This window comes from Marmota flaviventris, chromosome X, assembly GCF_047511675.1.
Source record: "Marmota flaviventris isolate mMarFla1 chromosome X, mMarFla1.hap1, whole genome shotgun sequence".
NCBI classification, from domain to species: Eukaryota; Metazoa; Chordata; class Mammalia; order Rodentia; family Sciuridae; genus Marmota; species Marmota flaviventris.
This window is the reverse complement of record NC_092518.1, coordinates 7,760,163-7,778,787: the sequence shown is the minus strand read 5'-3', so window position 1 is coordinate 7,778,787 and position 18,625 is coordinate 7,760,163. Positions and strand designations below refer to the sequence as shown.

The 18,625-nt window shown below is 38.3% G+C and overlaps 1 long non-coding RNA gene across 1 annotated transcript in view; it reads right to left on the bottom strand.

The window, feature by feature from the left end:
- LOC139703230 (uncharacterized) overlaps nt 1–7,077 on the bottom strand; it is a 35,513-nt gene extending 28,436 nt beyond the window's left edge. Inside the window, exon 1 of the long non-coding RNA XR_011705602.1 lies at nt 6,998–7,077. This is a non-coding gene — a long non-coding RNA (uncharacterized lncRNA). The remainder of the gene's footprint in view (nt 1–6,997) is intronic.
- Nucleotides 7,078–18,625: the final 11,548 nt, after the last annotated feature.

Sequence of the window (18,625 nt, the reverse complement as noted above, 5' to 3'; positions counted from 1 at the left end):
TTGAACCATGTGCAGGAGACATCATATGATTTGTTCAACCTTCAGTGGACTGGTAGAGATGGAGTGAGGGTAGGTACCACATTTTCATAGGGGACAATGCTTCAAAGGGAGGATAGGAAAGATGAATACATCAGGGAGACACAAAGGAAATTTCCATTCCCCTCCTTTCAGCTTCGTCTGCATGGAAGGATTTGCTCCTCAGGCTCAACTTAAGGGATCTAGGAACAGATCACCAATATAGATCAATGGCTTAAAACAACAACAGTTCTTTCTCAAAGTTCTGGAGGCCAGAATTGTGAAATCAGTATCACTTGGGCAGAGATCATGGTGTGGGCAGGTCAGTGTGCTCCCAGAAAGCTCTAGAACAGCATGTGTTCCTTGCCTTTTCCAGTTTCTAGTGGGTATTCCACATTCCTTAGCTTGTGGTCCCCTCACTCCAATTCCAGCTGTTTTTACAATGCTGTCTCCTCTGTACTTGTACCATGTATCTTCCTCTGAATGTTTCTTGTAAGGATATGTGTTATGCATTTGGACCCATCCAGATAATGCAATAAAATTCCCCCATCTCCAGATCTTTAACTAAATCACATCTGCAAGGACTATCTTTTTTCACAAAAGGTAACATCTGTAATCCTTGCCACAGGGATTAGGACCTGATATTTTAGGGGGCAATTTTTCAGTTTGTTATACAGGGACAGCCCCTAACTTGTCCTGATGCCCGTAAAACAGAAGTAACACTGACCTCTCTCTGTTAGGAGGAACGATGCAATCAATTTAAACCCCTATGAAGGGTCCCACCTTCCCCCTTGCCTGTCTTCCGCCTAGATGTACTGGCTGTCAACTTCCTGGTTGCAGAATGACTCTTTGAAGAAGCCCCATGTGGAGCTTCCTCAGAGTTGTGGGTTGAATGCACCTAAAGATTTGAAGGCAGAGTTTCTCACCAAAGCACCAGTGATAATTTGGGCCACATTGTTCTTTGTGGTAAGCTCTGTATGTGTGCTACAGAATGTTTAGCAGCATCCTTGGCCTTTAGTCAGTCAAGGCCAATCTGACTGTCACTTCTACATCCCAGCTGTGACAACCAAACATAACTCCAAATATCACCAAACATCCCATAGAGGGCTAAGTGCCTCCAGATGAATCACACTGCTCTACAGAGTGGAGTGGACCCTGTCCTAGCCTCTGCAGAAGCTGGGCTGCCTTGCCACGCTCTCCTTCTCATTGTCTCCCAGTTTTGAGAAGACAGAAAGACTGTGTTTCTGGGTCTCTGTCCAGGATTTTTGTCATCAGTGCCATTGGAATAGTTTCTAGAGCTGGATTCCCTCACACTGGAAATAACTGGAGCCCTGAATGAGTGGCCCAACTGGAGGACTCCAGATTCATCTCTGACTAGACTGTTCTGGAAATGATTTCCTAGGGACCACTTGAACTCTCCCTGCCATAGGTCTGAGACAAGCTGAACACCTCTCAATTTTATTTCCCCATGGTCCTCAGTCAGTTTTGGTTGGAAGGAGGATCACAAATTCAAGGCCAGCCTCAACAACTCAGAAAGACTCTGTCTCAAAACAAAACATAAAAGAGCTGGGGATGTAGCTCAGTAATAGAGTGCTTGCCTAGCATATATGAGGCCCTGGGTTTCATCCCACCCACTGAAAAAAATAAGTTTTTCTTTTGGAATTGTGGTGGGAATGAAATAGATGATACATATCAAGTGGTTGGTAAATATTCACTCAAAAATAGGATGAGATTTATCATATTTGTATTTTATCTCTGTTCAAGACTTGAGCATGCTCCTCAGGCAACTCTAAAGGATGTATTTATTTCCTGGAATCTCTGAGAAACAGATCACCAAACATCATAGATTAAATAATATAATGCATGGTGCTTTCTATGTTCAATATCCCCATAATATCATAAAAACCACTTTTGGTTATTTTATTTATAGGGTGAAACTAGTTTCTGTTTTCTACGTATTTTCATGTAAATAGTATAAAGACAGAAGCTACAAGTGAAGCTTGTTTTAAAACAATAAATTTCCTCCACTGGCTTTTTGAAGCTACACTGTACATTTACAGCCAGCTCCCTATGCATAATGATAAGATTTCTTTTATAACAAGGAGAGAGATACAAACAATTCCGAAAGCCTTGCTTTTCAAATGCATATATTATGACTTTAGATGAATGAAGCAAGATTACAGCCAAATATGGGCACAGCATGCTGAAGAAAAACCCTCAATTATGATTGGCTCTTAACTTTGCCCCAAGAGAAGAACACTGTGGTTTAAACATCACCGCAGTGAAGTCTTGAAATCAACTGAAAGCTTTTCAAATTTGTTCTTTGTTATTTGAACTAGGCCTGAGCTCACTGCTATTGGTTGCTGGAGAAGCCAAGCCTGGAGTCTGAAGTTAACATTTTCAACCCTCATCTGACAGAACATAATTAGAGGAGAAGCCGCACCCCAGGGTGACATTTGAGTCTCGAGAGCTTTCAATCCCAGTGTTGGATTGAATTTCAGTTTCTTTCTTGCCACGCTGCCAATTTGTACTGTTGTAAACTGACCAGCCTGTGCACTCTGAAAAGCAAGCTACAGTTCAGCTGCTTTTCAAAGACCCATTGAAAGCCCAGTGCTTGTAAAAGGATGTGTAAGGGGCAGCTTCAGCTGGCCCCTCAGGCGATGGCCTGCGATGATAAAATGCTTTGCAGCTTAAATTTCCACCAAGTGTTTTAAAACATTGGTGTTTGTTTCAGGCCTTGTGTAATTCTTTGTTATCAGCAGCACAGTCATTCTTTTTACTCTTATGATCAGATCATGAGTCTCTTGCACAACCAGCCCAGGAGCCCTGTAGGGATGAAGACTATTAACCTCAGCCTTGTTTCATGAGCAACCAAGGCCTCACTGGATAGCCATCTGGGAGAGCTGTGCAGGCTGCCAAGCCATCGGCAGCACTTCCTTGTCAATCTTTGGCACATGCTGCCAGGGGGCCCTCTTCCAAGCCTTTGAGAAACAGGAATTCAACCCCAACTATCCCTTAGGAAGCCAGTGGATATTGTTCCCAATGGAAAAAACATCATGACAAAAATCAGCTCTGGCCAGAAGCAGAAGAGAACAAGGGCTGGTCACCTCTCCTTGCCTACTGCATGATGTGCACCATGTAACCTCAAAGTTCAACTTGTGGAGGTGAGGCTGTAGCTCAGTGATAGAGCTCTTGCCTAGCACATGTAAGGCACTGGATTCAATCCTCAGCACCACATAAAACTAAAGTTATTGTGTGCATCTATAAATAAAAATATTTAAAGTTCAACTTTTATGCTTTCTTTTTTTGCAAGAACTAAACTCATACCAATGTACCTTCCCTTTGAAGAGACTTCAGACCTTACTGGGCCACCCTGTCATTAAGCCCTAACTAGAACAGAGAAGTGTGGGTTTGGGGGATATAGGGAAATTTTGCATGAAGCATATTGTATGTCTTTTTCAAACTTAAGTTGAATGTATTCTGTGTTGGCATCTTTGTTAAAAGTCAGTGCCTCTGCCAAAATGGTCATTTCCTTCTAGAAAAACCCTGGGAAGCACCCTCAGCTCCACATCTTACAAGTTTTCCTTTGAGATCTTTGAATCCCAGATATGGAGCTGATCTGTGCTTTTTGCTCTCATTTAGACACTACACTGTCACTATCAATCCTCAGTTCAAAGGGTTCTTTGATAACAAAAAAAGAGAAAACCTATGTGACTATAAATTGCTGTAGCTATTTTGGAGATTAATCTGACAATCTATAATCTTGACAATTATAATTCAAAGATCACATGTTTGGTTAATATTCAGAGATGGAGTTGAAAATCAGTAGATGGAGATAATCATTACAATGTTGTTTATGATGGAGATAAAAGGAAAAGATGTATACCTTTTAAGTATTACTCAATAGCAATTATATAAATGTGTGTACATGTGTGTGTATAAATAAATGAACATAACCATTAATAATCATGTTGTAGGAGGATGGAGAAATATAGCTAAAACTTTATGTAACATGAAAAATAGGATACAGAATTGGATATTTAAAATGACCTAGGTTTATAAAAAGAATGAATTTCATAGTACATGTAGAAAAAATACTAGAAAGAAATATATCAAATTATTAACAATTTCTGGCTGTGTGAGGATGAAGTCCATACAGGGATTTTTTGCCCTCTATCATTATGCTTTTCTATATTGTTCTAATTCCCTACAGTTACTAAGTGTAATTTTTATAAAGGAAAAAAATCATTTAGGAAAGTAATATCCTAACCTTAGCTTGCTGATCTTTAGTTAATTAATAATATAAAATGGGGGGAGGCAACATTCTAATAGTTCAGTTGACATGATGGCAGTAAGAATCAGTCCTGTGACCCTCCGAACTTTATCCACCCTTTTGCTTATAAAATGGTCATCATGATTACATACAACACACACCATGCAAGAAGCCACTACTTTCACACTCAGATATGGTAAGTTAAAACCTTGCCCAGGCCAAGCATGGTGGCACATGCTTATAATTGCAGCTGCTTGGGAGGCTGAGGCAGGAGTATGACAGGTTTAAATCCAACCTCAGCAACTTAGTGAGGCCCTAAGCAATTTAGGGAAAACTTGTCTCAAAATAAAATAAATAAATAAGGAGTGGGGATGGTTAAGCACCCCTGGGTTCAATCACTGGTACAAAAAAAAAGTTTTCCACAAAAATTTGCCCAGACAAGTTGAGAAAGAGGGGGCTGTCCTTGTACTCTAATTGAGGGACAATGTGTTGTGACCATTCTCATAGCAGATTGGGAGGAATGCAAAAATCCCCAAATGTCAGAGCAGAGACAGAGAAGGGATAATGTGAAGGCAGCTGGTGTCTGGCTTCTGTTTTCTTGAGTTAACAAAGCAGAAGAGAAAAACTTCAGACATTGCATGCAACTCAGAGCACATACATGCAAAACTGTACAGAGTGCAAAGAGCAGCCCTAGACACCCCAGGGGGTGCCTATTTTGGGACCTGTGGTCATGACCACAGTGCTCTTCTATCTTCAAGAAACTGGTTACTTTATGATCAGAACTTTGACACCACTGGCCCCTGGGTGACCAGATGCTTGTCCTTATCAACACTGAATATATTTCCATTGCAGTTTACAAGGCAAGAAGCCCCTAACCTTTCCTTAGGAGGACATGCTAAACTAAGGTTTGAGGTTTTTTTTTTAAATTTTTTTAGTCGTTAATAGATCTTTATTTTATTTATTTATATGTGGTGCTGGTAATTGAATCCAGTGCCTCACACATGCCAGGCAAGTGCGCTACCACTGAGCCCCAGCCCCAGCCCAGGTTTGAGGTTTGATGTGAACTTACATGATACCATTTTCTCCTCTACTCTCTCTAATTATTCTTTGGTTATACTATAGAGACTGCAAGCCTTCTGCCCTCATAAAGCAACCCACCCATGCCAATCCCATCTCTCCATCTTAGAGAGAATATTCTTGCCATCTGTCAACTATGTTTCACTGTCTCATACCAATCTCTCCTTGAAAGTCCCTCTGCCAAACCACATGGTTTTTCACTCATGGAGTTGTCTCAATTTCTCCCCAAGGCCTAGATGTAAAGCTTAACCAAATCTATAGTCTCCTCTCCATTGTATTGTATTTGAATACTAATGGAGAGACCTACAATATAAAATATTAATAGAAGACCTTAAAATAGAAAGCCAAAATTCTCCTTCTTTCTGCTAGCTTGGAAATAGCAGAAAGACAATGAAACCTGTATTGTACTGTGCAATCCTTCACACGAGCGACATGAAACAGGAAGCCTGGGGTTTTCTCGCAAGCGTGTGATAAATGGTAGTGGTTTCATGCAACAGTCAGGTAGATTTGCAGAAGGAAACGTTCACATATGGCTTCTGTCCAATTCTAGCATTACTCAGATACAGTCCCCTTTACACTTTGACAGAAAACATTTGCTTTCTCACACTGTATTTTTTCTTACTGTAATGTCCAAGTGTACCAAACAGTGAACAGCAAAATGGATCCTTTGAGGAGAGGCCTGGGTTTAGGGCCTTATCTCAGCTGCTCTTAAAGAATCCCTCAGATTGAGCCCTTTCCCTTGAGCAGTAATCCCTCCAGCTTCAAAAGAGACCACTTAAAGAAGGAAAGGCCTTGCTCCACTAACATAACTGAGTGATCCCTTTTGGGAAATGGGGCTAAAAGGGAGGACCTTTTAGCTGTCTTCTGTTATTAATCTCCTCTCCATATCAATCGATGTTATTTATCATTACTGAACAAGCATTAATGGAGAGGCTAAGAGGGCCCTAAAATCACATCAAAGATGCTCAGACTCCTAGGAACCATTCTTTGAGATCCCAATGGTCTTGGGTCAAGCTTTTCCCTTCCAAGACAGATGAGATCTACAATTTAGGATGTATGCTCATGAGCTTTGCAAGCAAGTTACACTTCCGTTGTAAAGAAAAAAAGCAAACAAAAATATCTCTTGCACCATTAATTTCAACTGTAACCCACAATGCAAGACTTCAAAATGATGCATCCTGAACAAGGGCACTGTAGATAGGAAGGGAAGCCTTCATAAATATTTAAGTATTTCCCTATTGAGGGTTTAAAAAAATTTTTTTTTACAATTTTTGGTAAAGAGTTGGTAAAGAGAATAGCTGGGTCACAAGATCTCAAATGGAGGATGCCTTTTCTTCTTTCATTTTCACCACTCCTCAATCTCAAAGTCACATACTTTAATAAACAACCCAAGATATACTTCAAAATGGATACTATCCAATTTTTTAAAAATTGATTTATACAGTCAATGTTCAATTATCTACCTATGGTCACCTGTCTTAAAACCTGCTAATGGTCTTCTAAATCTACATTTTTGTCATATTAACCTTTCTTTCAAAACTGTTACTGAAGTAAAAATGAATCAACAACATGAGGTAAACAAACACTGTAAAACCACTTCTAAAATAATTGCATACAGCTAGAAGCAGTTACCTAGATAGCCAAACGCTCTGGGTTGAAGTGTATGAGCAGGAGCAAAGCCGGTAAAGAAACAAACAGATCCTGCCTTCCCCAGAACATTTCCGGGCACAGTGTGAGCTGCACCCTTCTCTGCAAGCAACTGCCATGCTCTGTGGCACGGCTTCCGGAAAGGGACTTTCTGTAGAGGAAAAAACATGAAGTGATGCTGATTGCCCAGTGTTTCTGTGCTATTGCCCTGTATTTTCTCCTGTTTTCAGCTTTCAAGAACCTCTCAGAGAGAGTACACTAGACACTATGCTGCCAGGCTATCTCTTTTGCATGCAGATTTGCTTGGAAAATTCTAAAATAATTAATATTAACATTCTAACTGATATTAAGATAGAAGTACTATTGTCAGGCCAGAGAGAGGGGACTGTAAGGCAAAATTGACAGCTACATGGCCTACTGTTATATAAATTCCCAGCTCCCCCATTACAGAATAACAAATGAATTTAGAAGCTAGAGAAATCAATTATCCATAATAGATGTCCTGGTTTCATTTATTCTGACAAAGAAAAGAGGGTCTTAATTATCAGAAATCCTTCTCTAGCAAGTTCTAGTCAATAGTCTTTACTGGGTTAAAGCAAATCCACATTTTCATGAGCTATCATTTTACTTCAAAATTGGTAAAAATTACTAAATAGAGATGTTTGTGGGCTTGTTGGAAATCTCAAGGTCAGCCTGTACTTAACTATTTTTGTGCTATTGTTTCTTCAATTGAAAGTGACCTTGGAGGTCACAACCCAAAGCCTTTGTTTTACAGATAAGGAAACTGAAGACGAGGTCACACAGATAAGTAATGCCAAGGGTTGTTCTAAAGTCCAAAATCTCCCAATTAACACTCTTTGCACAGAACTCTGCAAGCCATGGGCAGGATTTTGTGTACTAATATTCTCAAAGGATCTTGGCTTCATATTTCAATAATGATCATTAAATTTTCTATTAGGAAGAACAACTGAAGCTCAGTTTCATCTCCTGGCAAACAAATCAGAAGAGCAACAAGCTTAGGACTACTGAAATAAGCATTGCTTTTTTAGGCTCAAGTTTTATCACAAGTCACTCATTACCCTGTATCTTTAGAGTTTTAGCATCCATTCTTGCTTTTTTTTTCCCTTAAACTCTGCAGCAACAAACAAACAAGCTAGCTTTTTAAAAGAGGGGTTTTTATGTTTTTCCTTCACCTGCCATTTCAACAAGTTTAGCCAAGAGGCACTAATGGTATGGTGCTATAAATTTTTATTATTGGGATTTCAATAATTTTACTAGACACATAATAGCCCCAAGAGAATGGCAGAAATTGCAGTGAAACATATTTAAGGAGATTGCTTACAGAGTCATTTGCTTTAAGAGGTCATGCTTACATTTCTTCAATGATTTTCTGTGGGGTGGGAAAGAGAAAGGAGGAAATATTAATAACTGGGTTGCATGGGTTTTGTTTTACCAGACTGTTATTCTGGTTAATTCCACCAAGGTGGGGGGGGGTGTTTCAAATGGGCTTATATTTAGAGCATTGCTAGAATGAGGATTTTTCAACCTGGGCACTGGTGACATTTGGGGTCTGATAATTCTGTATGCACAGGGGGCTTTCCTGTGCCTTGTAGCATGATTAGCAGAATCCCTGGTATCTACTCACTTGATGAGAGGAGCAGTTCCCTTTTCTCCACCTTCAATGGTAACAATCAAAATTGTTTTCATACATTGCCAAATGTTCCTTCTGCCAACTTGCACCCCCCTCAACATGCACAAAATTGAAAATCACTACATTGGGATTATTATTCTCCTAGAATCTTACTACATTGTAAGAGCTCTCGCAGGAACTGGATCTCTTTTGTTTGATTCATGCTCCAACAAAATATGAAAAATCCTAAATAATGATGCATGCCTGTCCCCAACACCAATCCTCCATCCAGCTCTCTCTGTAAGAATGTAAGTGCATGCTGTCATTTGAGGGGGCTTAAGCTTATCAACAAAAGCATTCATGTCGACCTGCTTTATACAAGATTAAGAAAACTAATTTTTCTTTTCCCATCAGGCAAAATCCTGCTATTTTTTAAAAAAAAGATGCAGGTATGCAGAAGGATTTTTAATTTAAGCATCTTTATTGTTTCCTGAACTGGCCAATTCAGCCTCAGAAACAAAGTGGCTTCCTTGTGGCTAGGAACAGAACACTCTGATCATGAGAGTTACCAATAACAGGTCATGCTAGTTTTGCACTCTCTGAAATTACAGCAGTTACAAAAAAAAAAAAAAAAAAAAAAAAAAAAAAAAAAAAAAAACCTACATCCCCTCCGCTTCTTGAACTTTTCTTTTCTCCAATGGAATTCATAAGGGTGGTGTGTCCAAGTTGATGCCAAAACAATGGAATGTGTATTCGGGAAGCACTTCCCTAAGCAAAACCAAAGAATGGAAATGGACACAGAGCAATTCCTTCTTGTCCAAAGATGGAACTTTGTGTTCAGGAGCTCTGTTCAGGAGCTCTCCTATTAGAATTCTGCACTCAATCTTAGATACTTAGATGCATTCTGCTACTATGATACAATTTCCTGATGTTTGGGATAAAGGGCACATTTTCAGCCTTAAACACCAAGGGAAGGATTATAGCATTTCTTGTTTTTGCATTCTTTGCTTTTGCATCAGAGAGCACAATCTCTAGCCACAGTACAGATAAAAATGAATAGACACTCCATCAGCAAAATGGAATCCCTTTAAGCTCATGATGCTGTTTTCTAATCCTAGAGCCCCTTGTGCAAGGTCCATGTGTAAGAGTCTGCGGCCTGGCTTTCTGAAAGCAACTTCCTGTTAGTGTACAAAAATATTTCAGGCAATGATCTATTTCTAAATTCTCCTCCTTTCTTTTTCTCTGTTCCTTTTTTTAATTCCGACTTTCACTCCCCTTGTGATCACACCAGTGGTCTCACTTCAAACAGAAGGCTGCATGTTCTTTGGATCTTCCACAATCAACATCAAGGCTTTGCAAAAAATTAATAAGTAAATTCAATTTTAAAAAGAGGTTTTCATATTGTTCCCTGCTCCACCCTCAATAAAGTTTTAGTCGAAAGCAGTGTTAGGTTTTTTTTTAAATGTTACTTTATTTTAGTAGAAAACATTTTACATTTCTACCACTGTCTATAATTAAGAACTTTCATCCCAGTGTTCTGCTTCCAAGTTCAAAGCTCAAGCAACTTGTGATAATAGAAGCAAGTTTTAACTTCAGCCTAAATGATTTTGTGCTTCTGTGAAATTTAAAAAAAAAAAAAAAGATTGGCAGAAAATAAAGTCATAAGTCACTTAGTTTTAAGACTTCATTTTCTATGAATATTTCCTTCAAATTCCACTTAATTGAATCTGTTTGAATGTGTAATTCTTTGTTATTTGATTGTTTTTAGGCTTTTTTAGAATCAACACAAATGGAGCCTAGAATGTAGAAACTTATTACAATCTTTTTCTTGGTGGAGCTACATTCTAATGGTTGGAAGAAAGGGAAAAAGAATAAACAGAAAAATAAGGAAAAATACATAGTTTGTTACAGGAAATAAGTTGAGTGGAATAAAAGGAGTGATGTTTGAGGGCTGGTACAATTGGAAATAGAGTGGCGAGGACAGGACTTCCTGGGAAGTGTCATTTGACCAAAGATTGACAGATGCCAACAAGGCAGCCACATGAGTACTAGGAAGAAGTGTCTTCAGCAGAGGGTAGTGTGTTCAAAGAGGAGTAGGGACAGGAGCATGCTGTGCATGTAAAAGGAACAGCAGGAAAACCAGTGTACCCAGGGAAGGAGCAGGGGGAGTCAGAGGGGAGGAGGCCCAGAAGTAACAGGACCACATCCTATGGGACTTGGCAGCCTCTGTAAGGATTTTTGGCTTCTGCTTTCATGACAATGGAAGTGGTCATCTCAGATTTTAGTTAATTAACTTTTAAAATATTTTAATGATGCATCATAACTATACATAATACTGGATTCATTGTGCCACGTTCAAATATGCACATAACACAATTTGATCAATTTCATTCCCAGGGAAATGGATGGCATTAGAGCAGATTATGCTAAGTGAAGTTAGCCAATCCCAAAAAAACAAATGCTGAATGTCTTCTCTGATATAAAGGGGGTGACTCAAAATGGGATAGGGAAGAAAAGCATGAGAAGAAGACTACCACTAAATAGGGAAGAGAGGTGGGAGGGGAAAAGAGGGAGAAGGGGAGTTGCACAGAAGATGGAAAGAGAACCTCATTGTTATACAGAATACATATATGATGTTGTGATGAGAAGAAGAAAAAAAAGTGTGTCACATTAGATTGGATAGAGAGAAAGGATGGGAGAGGAGGGGAGGAGTAAGGAGGATAGGAAGGGCAGCAGAATAGAATAGACAATATGATTGATGTATGTACATTCCATGTATGTATTATATGTCAAAATTCATTCTGCTGTCACGTATGACTAAATAAATAAATAAATAAATAAACTGAAGTGAAATTCACATAACACTAAATTAACCATTTTTAAATAAAAACATTCAGTAGTACATAATAGATTCACAATGTTGTACAACTCTGTCACCGTTTAGTTCCAGATCATTTCTATCACCTCATAGGGAAACCCTATATCCATTGGCTGCCACTCTCCATCTTCCTCTCCCCCTTCCCCTGGCTACCAGAAATCTTTAGATCTCTACATATTTGCCTATTTGCCCATTCAGGACATTTAATATAAGGGCAATCATATACCGTGTGCTTTTCATAACTGTCTTTTCATTTAGCATACTTATTGGAGGTTCATCTGTATTGTACTATATATCATACCTCTTTCTTTTTTAATATTTATTTTTTAGTTGTAGTTGGACACACTACCTTTATTTTATTTATTTTTATGTGGTGCTGAGGATTGAACCCAGGGCCTCTTGCATGTTAGGTGAGCACTCTACCACTGAGCCACAACCCCAGCCCCACCTCATTCCTTTTTATGGCTAAAGAATATCCCATTGTGTGGATTATCACAATTTGTTTATCCATTCACCAACTAAAGGTCATTTGGGTTGTTTTCACCTTTTGGCTATTATGAATAAAACTGCTATAATCATTGAAGATTTTAAAGTAGCAAAGTGACACAATCTCACATTTTATATAACACATACAGAGCTATTTTATTTTATTAAATATTCATTTTTTAGTTTTAGGTGGACACAGTATCTTCATTTTATTTTTACATGGTGCTGAGGATCGAACCCAGTGCCTCATGTGTGCTAGGTGAGTACTCAACCACTGAGCCACAACCCCAGCCCTCATTTTACATTTTTCCCCCTATTTTACTTTTTATTAGAGTTTTATAGTTACACATAGTAGTTGGGTTCACCCTAACAAACTCATCCATGTATGGAATTCAATTTCAATTCATCATCTCCTGCTTTTCCCTCCCATCCTCTCTCCCCTCCCCCATTCTCCTTCCTCTACTATACTAAACATCCTTCTGCTCACCTATTTTTTTTTTATATTTGGTTGTTTTTACTTAAACATAAAGATGAAATTCCCTGTGGTATATTTATATATACACATAACATGATTTTAAAGAGTTCATTCTGTATTGCCTCCCCTTACCCATCCTTCCACTCTGCCTCTTGGTCTCCTTCTTTATTACTGATATTCCCTTTGTCATTATAATATCGTAACCTTCTCTCCTTTCCTTTTTTTTCTACTCTAGCTTCCACATATGAGAGAAAACATTTGATCTTTGAGTTTCTAAATTTAACTTACTTCGCTTGGCATGATATTCTCCATTTCCATCCACTTACCAGCAAATGCCATAATTTTATTTTTTTTAAAGGCTGAGTAGAATTCCAATTTCTTAATTCACTCATCTATTGACAGGTTCCTTGTTTGATTCCATAGCTATTGTGAATTCTGCTCCTAAAACAATGAAGTGGTTGCATTGCTATAGTATACCAAGTTCAGATCTTCTGCAAAAATCTCAAGTAGTGGAAGAGCTGGGCCATATAGTGTTTCCATTCATAATTTTTGAGGAATCTCCATATTGCTTTCCAGAGTGGTTGTACTAGTCTGCAGTTCCACAATGTACAAGTGTACCTTTATCCCCACAACCTCAACACATTTATTATTGTTGGTATTCTTGATTGTTGCCATTCTGACTGGAGTAAGATGAAATCTTGATTTGTATTTCCATGATTGCTTAGAGATATCGAAAATTTTTTCATATATTTGTTGGCCATTTTTGTTTCCTTTTTTGAGAAGTTTCTATTTAGTTCTTTTGTCTGCTTATTGATTAGATTATTAGATTTTTTAGGTTTTTTGAATTCTTTATGCATTCAGGATATTAATTCCCTACCAAAGGAGTAACTGACAAAGATTTTCTCCCATTGTGTGAGCTTTCTCTTCATGCTCTTAGTCGTTTCCTTTGTGTTTAGAAACATTTCAGTTTTATGGTACCCCACTTATTGATTCTTGGTGTTATTTCTTGTGCTTTGGGGGTATTGTTAAGGTAGTGAGTGCCAGCACCTATATTTTGGAGTTTTGATCCTATATTTTCCTCTAGCAGTTCCAAGAGTTCTAGTCTAGTTCAAAAGTCTTTGATCCATTTTTGTTTGAATTTTGTTCAAGGTGAGATATGGGTCTAGTTTCATTTTTCTACATAGAGCTATACAGTTTCCAGCACCATTTGTTAGAAAGGCTGTCTTTTCTCCAAAATATATTTTTGACACCTTTGTCAAGTATCAGATGGCTGTAGGTATATGGTTTTGTCTCTATGTCTTCTATTCTGTTCCATTGGTCTTCATATCTATTTTGATGCCAATATCATGCTGTTTCTGTTACTACAGCTCTATTGTATAATTTCAGGTCAGATTTTGCTTCTCTCACTTAGTATTGCTTTAGCTATTCTGGGTCTCTTATTCTTCCAAATGAATTTAAGAATTGTCTTTTTTTCTAATTCTATGAAGAATATCAATGGTACTTTGATGGGGATTGCATTGAATATGAGTATTGCTTTTGGTAGTATGAACATTTTGACAACATTGATTCTGCCTATCCAAGAACATGGAATATTTTTCCATTTTCTAAGGTCTTCTTTATTTCTTTCTTTAATGTTCTATAATTTTCACTGTAGAACTTTTCTACCTCTTTGATTACATTAATTCCCAAGTATTTTATTTTATTTTTGTAGGTTATTGTGAATGAGATGGTTTCCTGATTTCTTCCTCAACTGAATTTGTTGTTGGAGCATAGAAAAGCTATTGATTTGTGGGTGTTGATCTTGCATCCTGCTACTTGGATGAACTCATATATAAGATCTAAAAGTCTTCTGGTAGAGTTTTTTGAGTCTTCTGTATATAAGATCATATCATCAACAAACAGAGATAATTTGACTTCCTCTTTTACTTTTTGTATCCTTTTCTTGTCTAATCTCTCTGGCTAATGTTTCTTTTTTTAAAAAGAGAGAGAGAGAGAATTTTTTAATATTTTAGTTTTCAGTGGACACAACATCTTTGTATGTGGTACTGAGGATTGAACCCGGGCCGCACGCATGCCAGGCGAGCGCGCTACCGCTTGAGCCACATCCCCAGCCTCATCTGGCTAATGTTTTGAGGAATATATCAAATCAGAGTGGTAAGAGTGGATATATAGAGCCAATGTCTATCCCAAATTAGTAAATGCACTTTAAAATGGTAAACATAAATAAGTGACTGAATAATTGCCCACTGGATTATAGGACCTATCATTCTGCCATGTGCATCTGATTGGCTGCTTAATGTATCTATTCCCTCCAGAACCATTTCTTACAATTCTATAATTTTTCATTCTCATTGGTTATTAAAGGCCAAACAACTATTAAATATAAGAATGCCCTCATTATCTAAAGAATAAATGTTTCCCAAATTTTACATAGATATTTTTAAGAAAGATAGGCAGCAAGAAATAAAATGAAAGTTCTTCAACTGAAAGCAAAAATATTTTTACTTAAAAAAATGCACACCAAGTAATTGCAACATGGCTTGCTAGCTTGGATCCTAAAAGAGAAAAAGGCCCTGAGCTTGAATGGAAGATATTTGACCATGTCAAATGACCATGACTCAAAGAAGGTTTTCTTTATCTGGCCTTGTTTTCCCTCCTTTACCAAATATTGAGGGCCCATGACCTACCTGCATTGGTAGGTAGCAGAGAGCAAATGATGATGACATTTCTCCCTCCACCACAAGGCAGCTATGAAAACAAAATGGGGCTGAGAGGCAAGCACTTGGTACCTAGGGAAGGCAATTCTAATGCATCAAGCATCTAAATCTCTGGCTTTTTAGTTGCTAACAGTTTCAAAGCATTCAGATAAGGAAAATTAGAAGATTTTCAGGTGACTCCATCTCCCCACTCTGTATGTGTCTTGTCTAGTTGCAAAGGCAGAGGGAGCCCTGCTGAAGTTCAAATTCAAAGACCTGAATTAAAAGCACTTCCCTTTATCATCAGGGAGCCTCCCTCAGATTTTCTCCCCTGCTATTGCTTTAAAGAAATCCTAGACCAAAGTAGAAAGAAACTGTGGGATTTACAGCCCCAGCAGTGCCTCTCCATTTGTTTCAGAGAAGCTGGGTGTGTCTGTGTGATTCCTGGAACAATCTGAACCAGTGGCCCCAGAGTGTAGTGGGAGGTGAGACAGGGGAAAAGAGAAAGAGCAAGGCCTCAACTTCTTCATCTAACAGCAGCTGGGTTAAAATCAGCCAGCCTCAAAGAGAAAAGTACATTCCCAAACACAGCGTTAGACTCCAGCTTCTGGGCCCTCTTGGCTGGATGGAGGAGGAGGGGAGAGGGGCAGGGGATAGGCCATAGACTGATGTGGAGTCTAAGGTATCCTTGACTTATAAACCAGAGCTTGCTCCAATTTGGAAAGAGAACTGCTTAAGATAGGTTTTTCTAATGCTAGGTTGAAAATTTTGCCAAATATAGCTGTCCGCACCATCCCATAGTGGGAGCTGCCTACACCACCCCCACATGTGTTGTGTTAAATATGGGTCTGAAGTTCAAATACATTGGCCCCACATCCTTGTGATGGTGCCTCCCAATGTTGGTCCATGCTGTGTTCTGTGCCTGGAATAGTGTTCTCTACTCACTTTCCCAGTAGTTAATGTTAATGTTATTCTTTAAGTCTCAGTTTTTAAATCAATCCTCACGTGACTATCTTCCGCTCTCCCCTCCCCACAAAAACACCCAACTTCCATTTCTTGGGATCTCTACCACACTATATTCTAATGTAGCTCCACCATTAACAGTACTTGGCAAGGAGTGGGCAGGTATTCAATAGATGCTTTGGGGATGGATATATGGATGGATGGATATCTAAATGGATGGAGAGAAGGATAGATAAATGGAAAATGAGGTTATAAACAGCAAGTACCTTATCTATGTATATAAACATATCACCTTACAGATAATAACGATGATAGATATTATTTATAAATTTAAATAAATAGATAATTAGATAGATCTGAAGGGAATTTCATGATTTTCTCACAGAACAAATATTACTTATTTCCATTTTACTAAGGTGAAAGCATCCTAACACCTATTAGATGATTTGCTCAAGTCATAAGTGATTAATCAGTTACTAGTCCATGGAAACATTATTATGGGTGTTCTTTCCTATTTTTAGCTCCATTTTACTTGAAAAAAATACTATGGTGCTAACTTTGGAATCAATACCATTAATTCTATGGAGTATTTATACTGAATTCAAAAATACAGGATTTTTAATTTAAAAGCTTGCATGAGTCACCTTAGATTGAGTAGAGAGAAGTGATGGGAGGGGAGGGGAGGGGAGGGGGGAAAGGAAGGATAGTAGAATGAAATAGACATTATTATTGCTGTGTATATATATGTGACTGCATAACCAAAGTGATTCTGCAACCTGTACACTCAGAAAAATGAGAAATTATATTCCATCTGATCCAAAAGTAAAAAAAAAATAAAATAAAAATAAAAACAATTTTTTAAAAAAAGCTTGCATGCTCATCTGGTCCAACTCCCTTATTTTGCAAATGAAGAACCTGAATCCTAAAGAGGTTAAGTGCCTTATCCAAAGTCACACAGCTGCTAAGTAAGAGCCAATATTGGAATCTAGATTTTTCAAATGTTAATTTCAGTACATTCTTTACCATATAACAAAGTGATTGGTTTATAAACAAATTCTTGGAACTTAGCTTATTTCTATTTGGGGCTTACTTGAGTTTGTAAAATCACTCATGCCTAAACTTCCCAGGGGATTACACCTATTGGAAGTATCTTATGCCAGTTTTAGAATATGGGGTCTAGCATAGTGACAAAATTAAGAGTTAGTTCTGAGGTCAAATTAAGTGGGTTCAAATTCTAGTCATGTGACCTTTGGCAAGTCACTTAGCCTCTCTGTGCTTCAATTGATCATCTGCAACATGAGTATAATAATTCCTACCTCAGAGGGTTGCTGTGGGAATTAAATTATTTACTATCTGTGAAGTCATCTGGAGAGTGCCTGACTCATAGTAAATGCTGATAAATGTCAGCTTAAATGATCTCAGTTTAGAAAACAGGTTGTTACATATGAGATCATTGTTAATTCACATGCATTGAGGAGTGCAGTGACTGGAAAGGGTCATGAGGAGGCCATTGAGGCAGTAGTAATGCTATCTTTCCTGATCTGATAACTAGTTACGTGCTTAGTGCCATTTGTAAAAAGAATCTCAAGTCAATCCCATATAATTATCAAGAATTGTGAAGGGTTTCATAGTTGACCCTACTTGCAAACTGACAAGCTGGCCTGCCATGGTTTCATGGATGCTGGTAGAAGACATGAAACTCCTGCGTCAGAGACAAAGAACATTATCACTTGAAGAACTGCAGCCAGCATGACTTTGTGTTCATACTAGTTCCACTTTCACTCTACATCCCATGGGGTAATGTGGTAGGCCCAGTAGAATGCTGCCCATGTAGTGTGTTTGTGTCATAGCTAATGGATTCAAAGTGTAGGGAACTTGGGGCTGGGGATGTGGCTCAGTGGGTAGAGTGCTTGCCTCAAAGTGTAGGGAACCCATATATTTTTAAATAGACAATAAGTCTGTTTGACCCTTGTCCTGGAAAAAAGGGTTCTGTTGGGCTGACCTTATTGAAATTTATTATATTGGACCAATCTTTGTTCCGGAGGGAGACTCTACTGCTGTCTACCAAGGTTGTTCTCTATACAGACATCATTGAGAAGAGAATTCAGAACAAATGGAGTCAATGCCTTAGGTTACAAGATGTGCAGGAAGGTGAGAGATATACATGGAGAATGGTGGCCAACAATATGTGCACCATTCTGATGTATGTCACACTCCAATAAAAAGCTATTTAAAACTGCTATAGTTTTTAAGATGTTGAATCTATGGTCAAATATATTGGCAAGATCTAGGGTGAAACAGTTTCTTTACCACTGGTCTTAACAAAAAAATTTATACACTAATGTGTATCATGCACCTTCAGAAAAAGGAACACAATTTGCAGTTGTTTCTCAATATTCAGTGCTTCTCAAGCTCTCTTCCCATACATATATAAGAATGACCTGGAAGACTGGTCATGTAGCTTAATGGTAGAGTGCTCAACTAG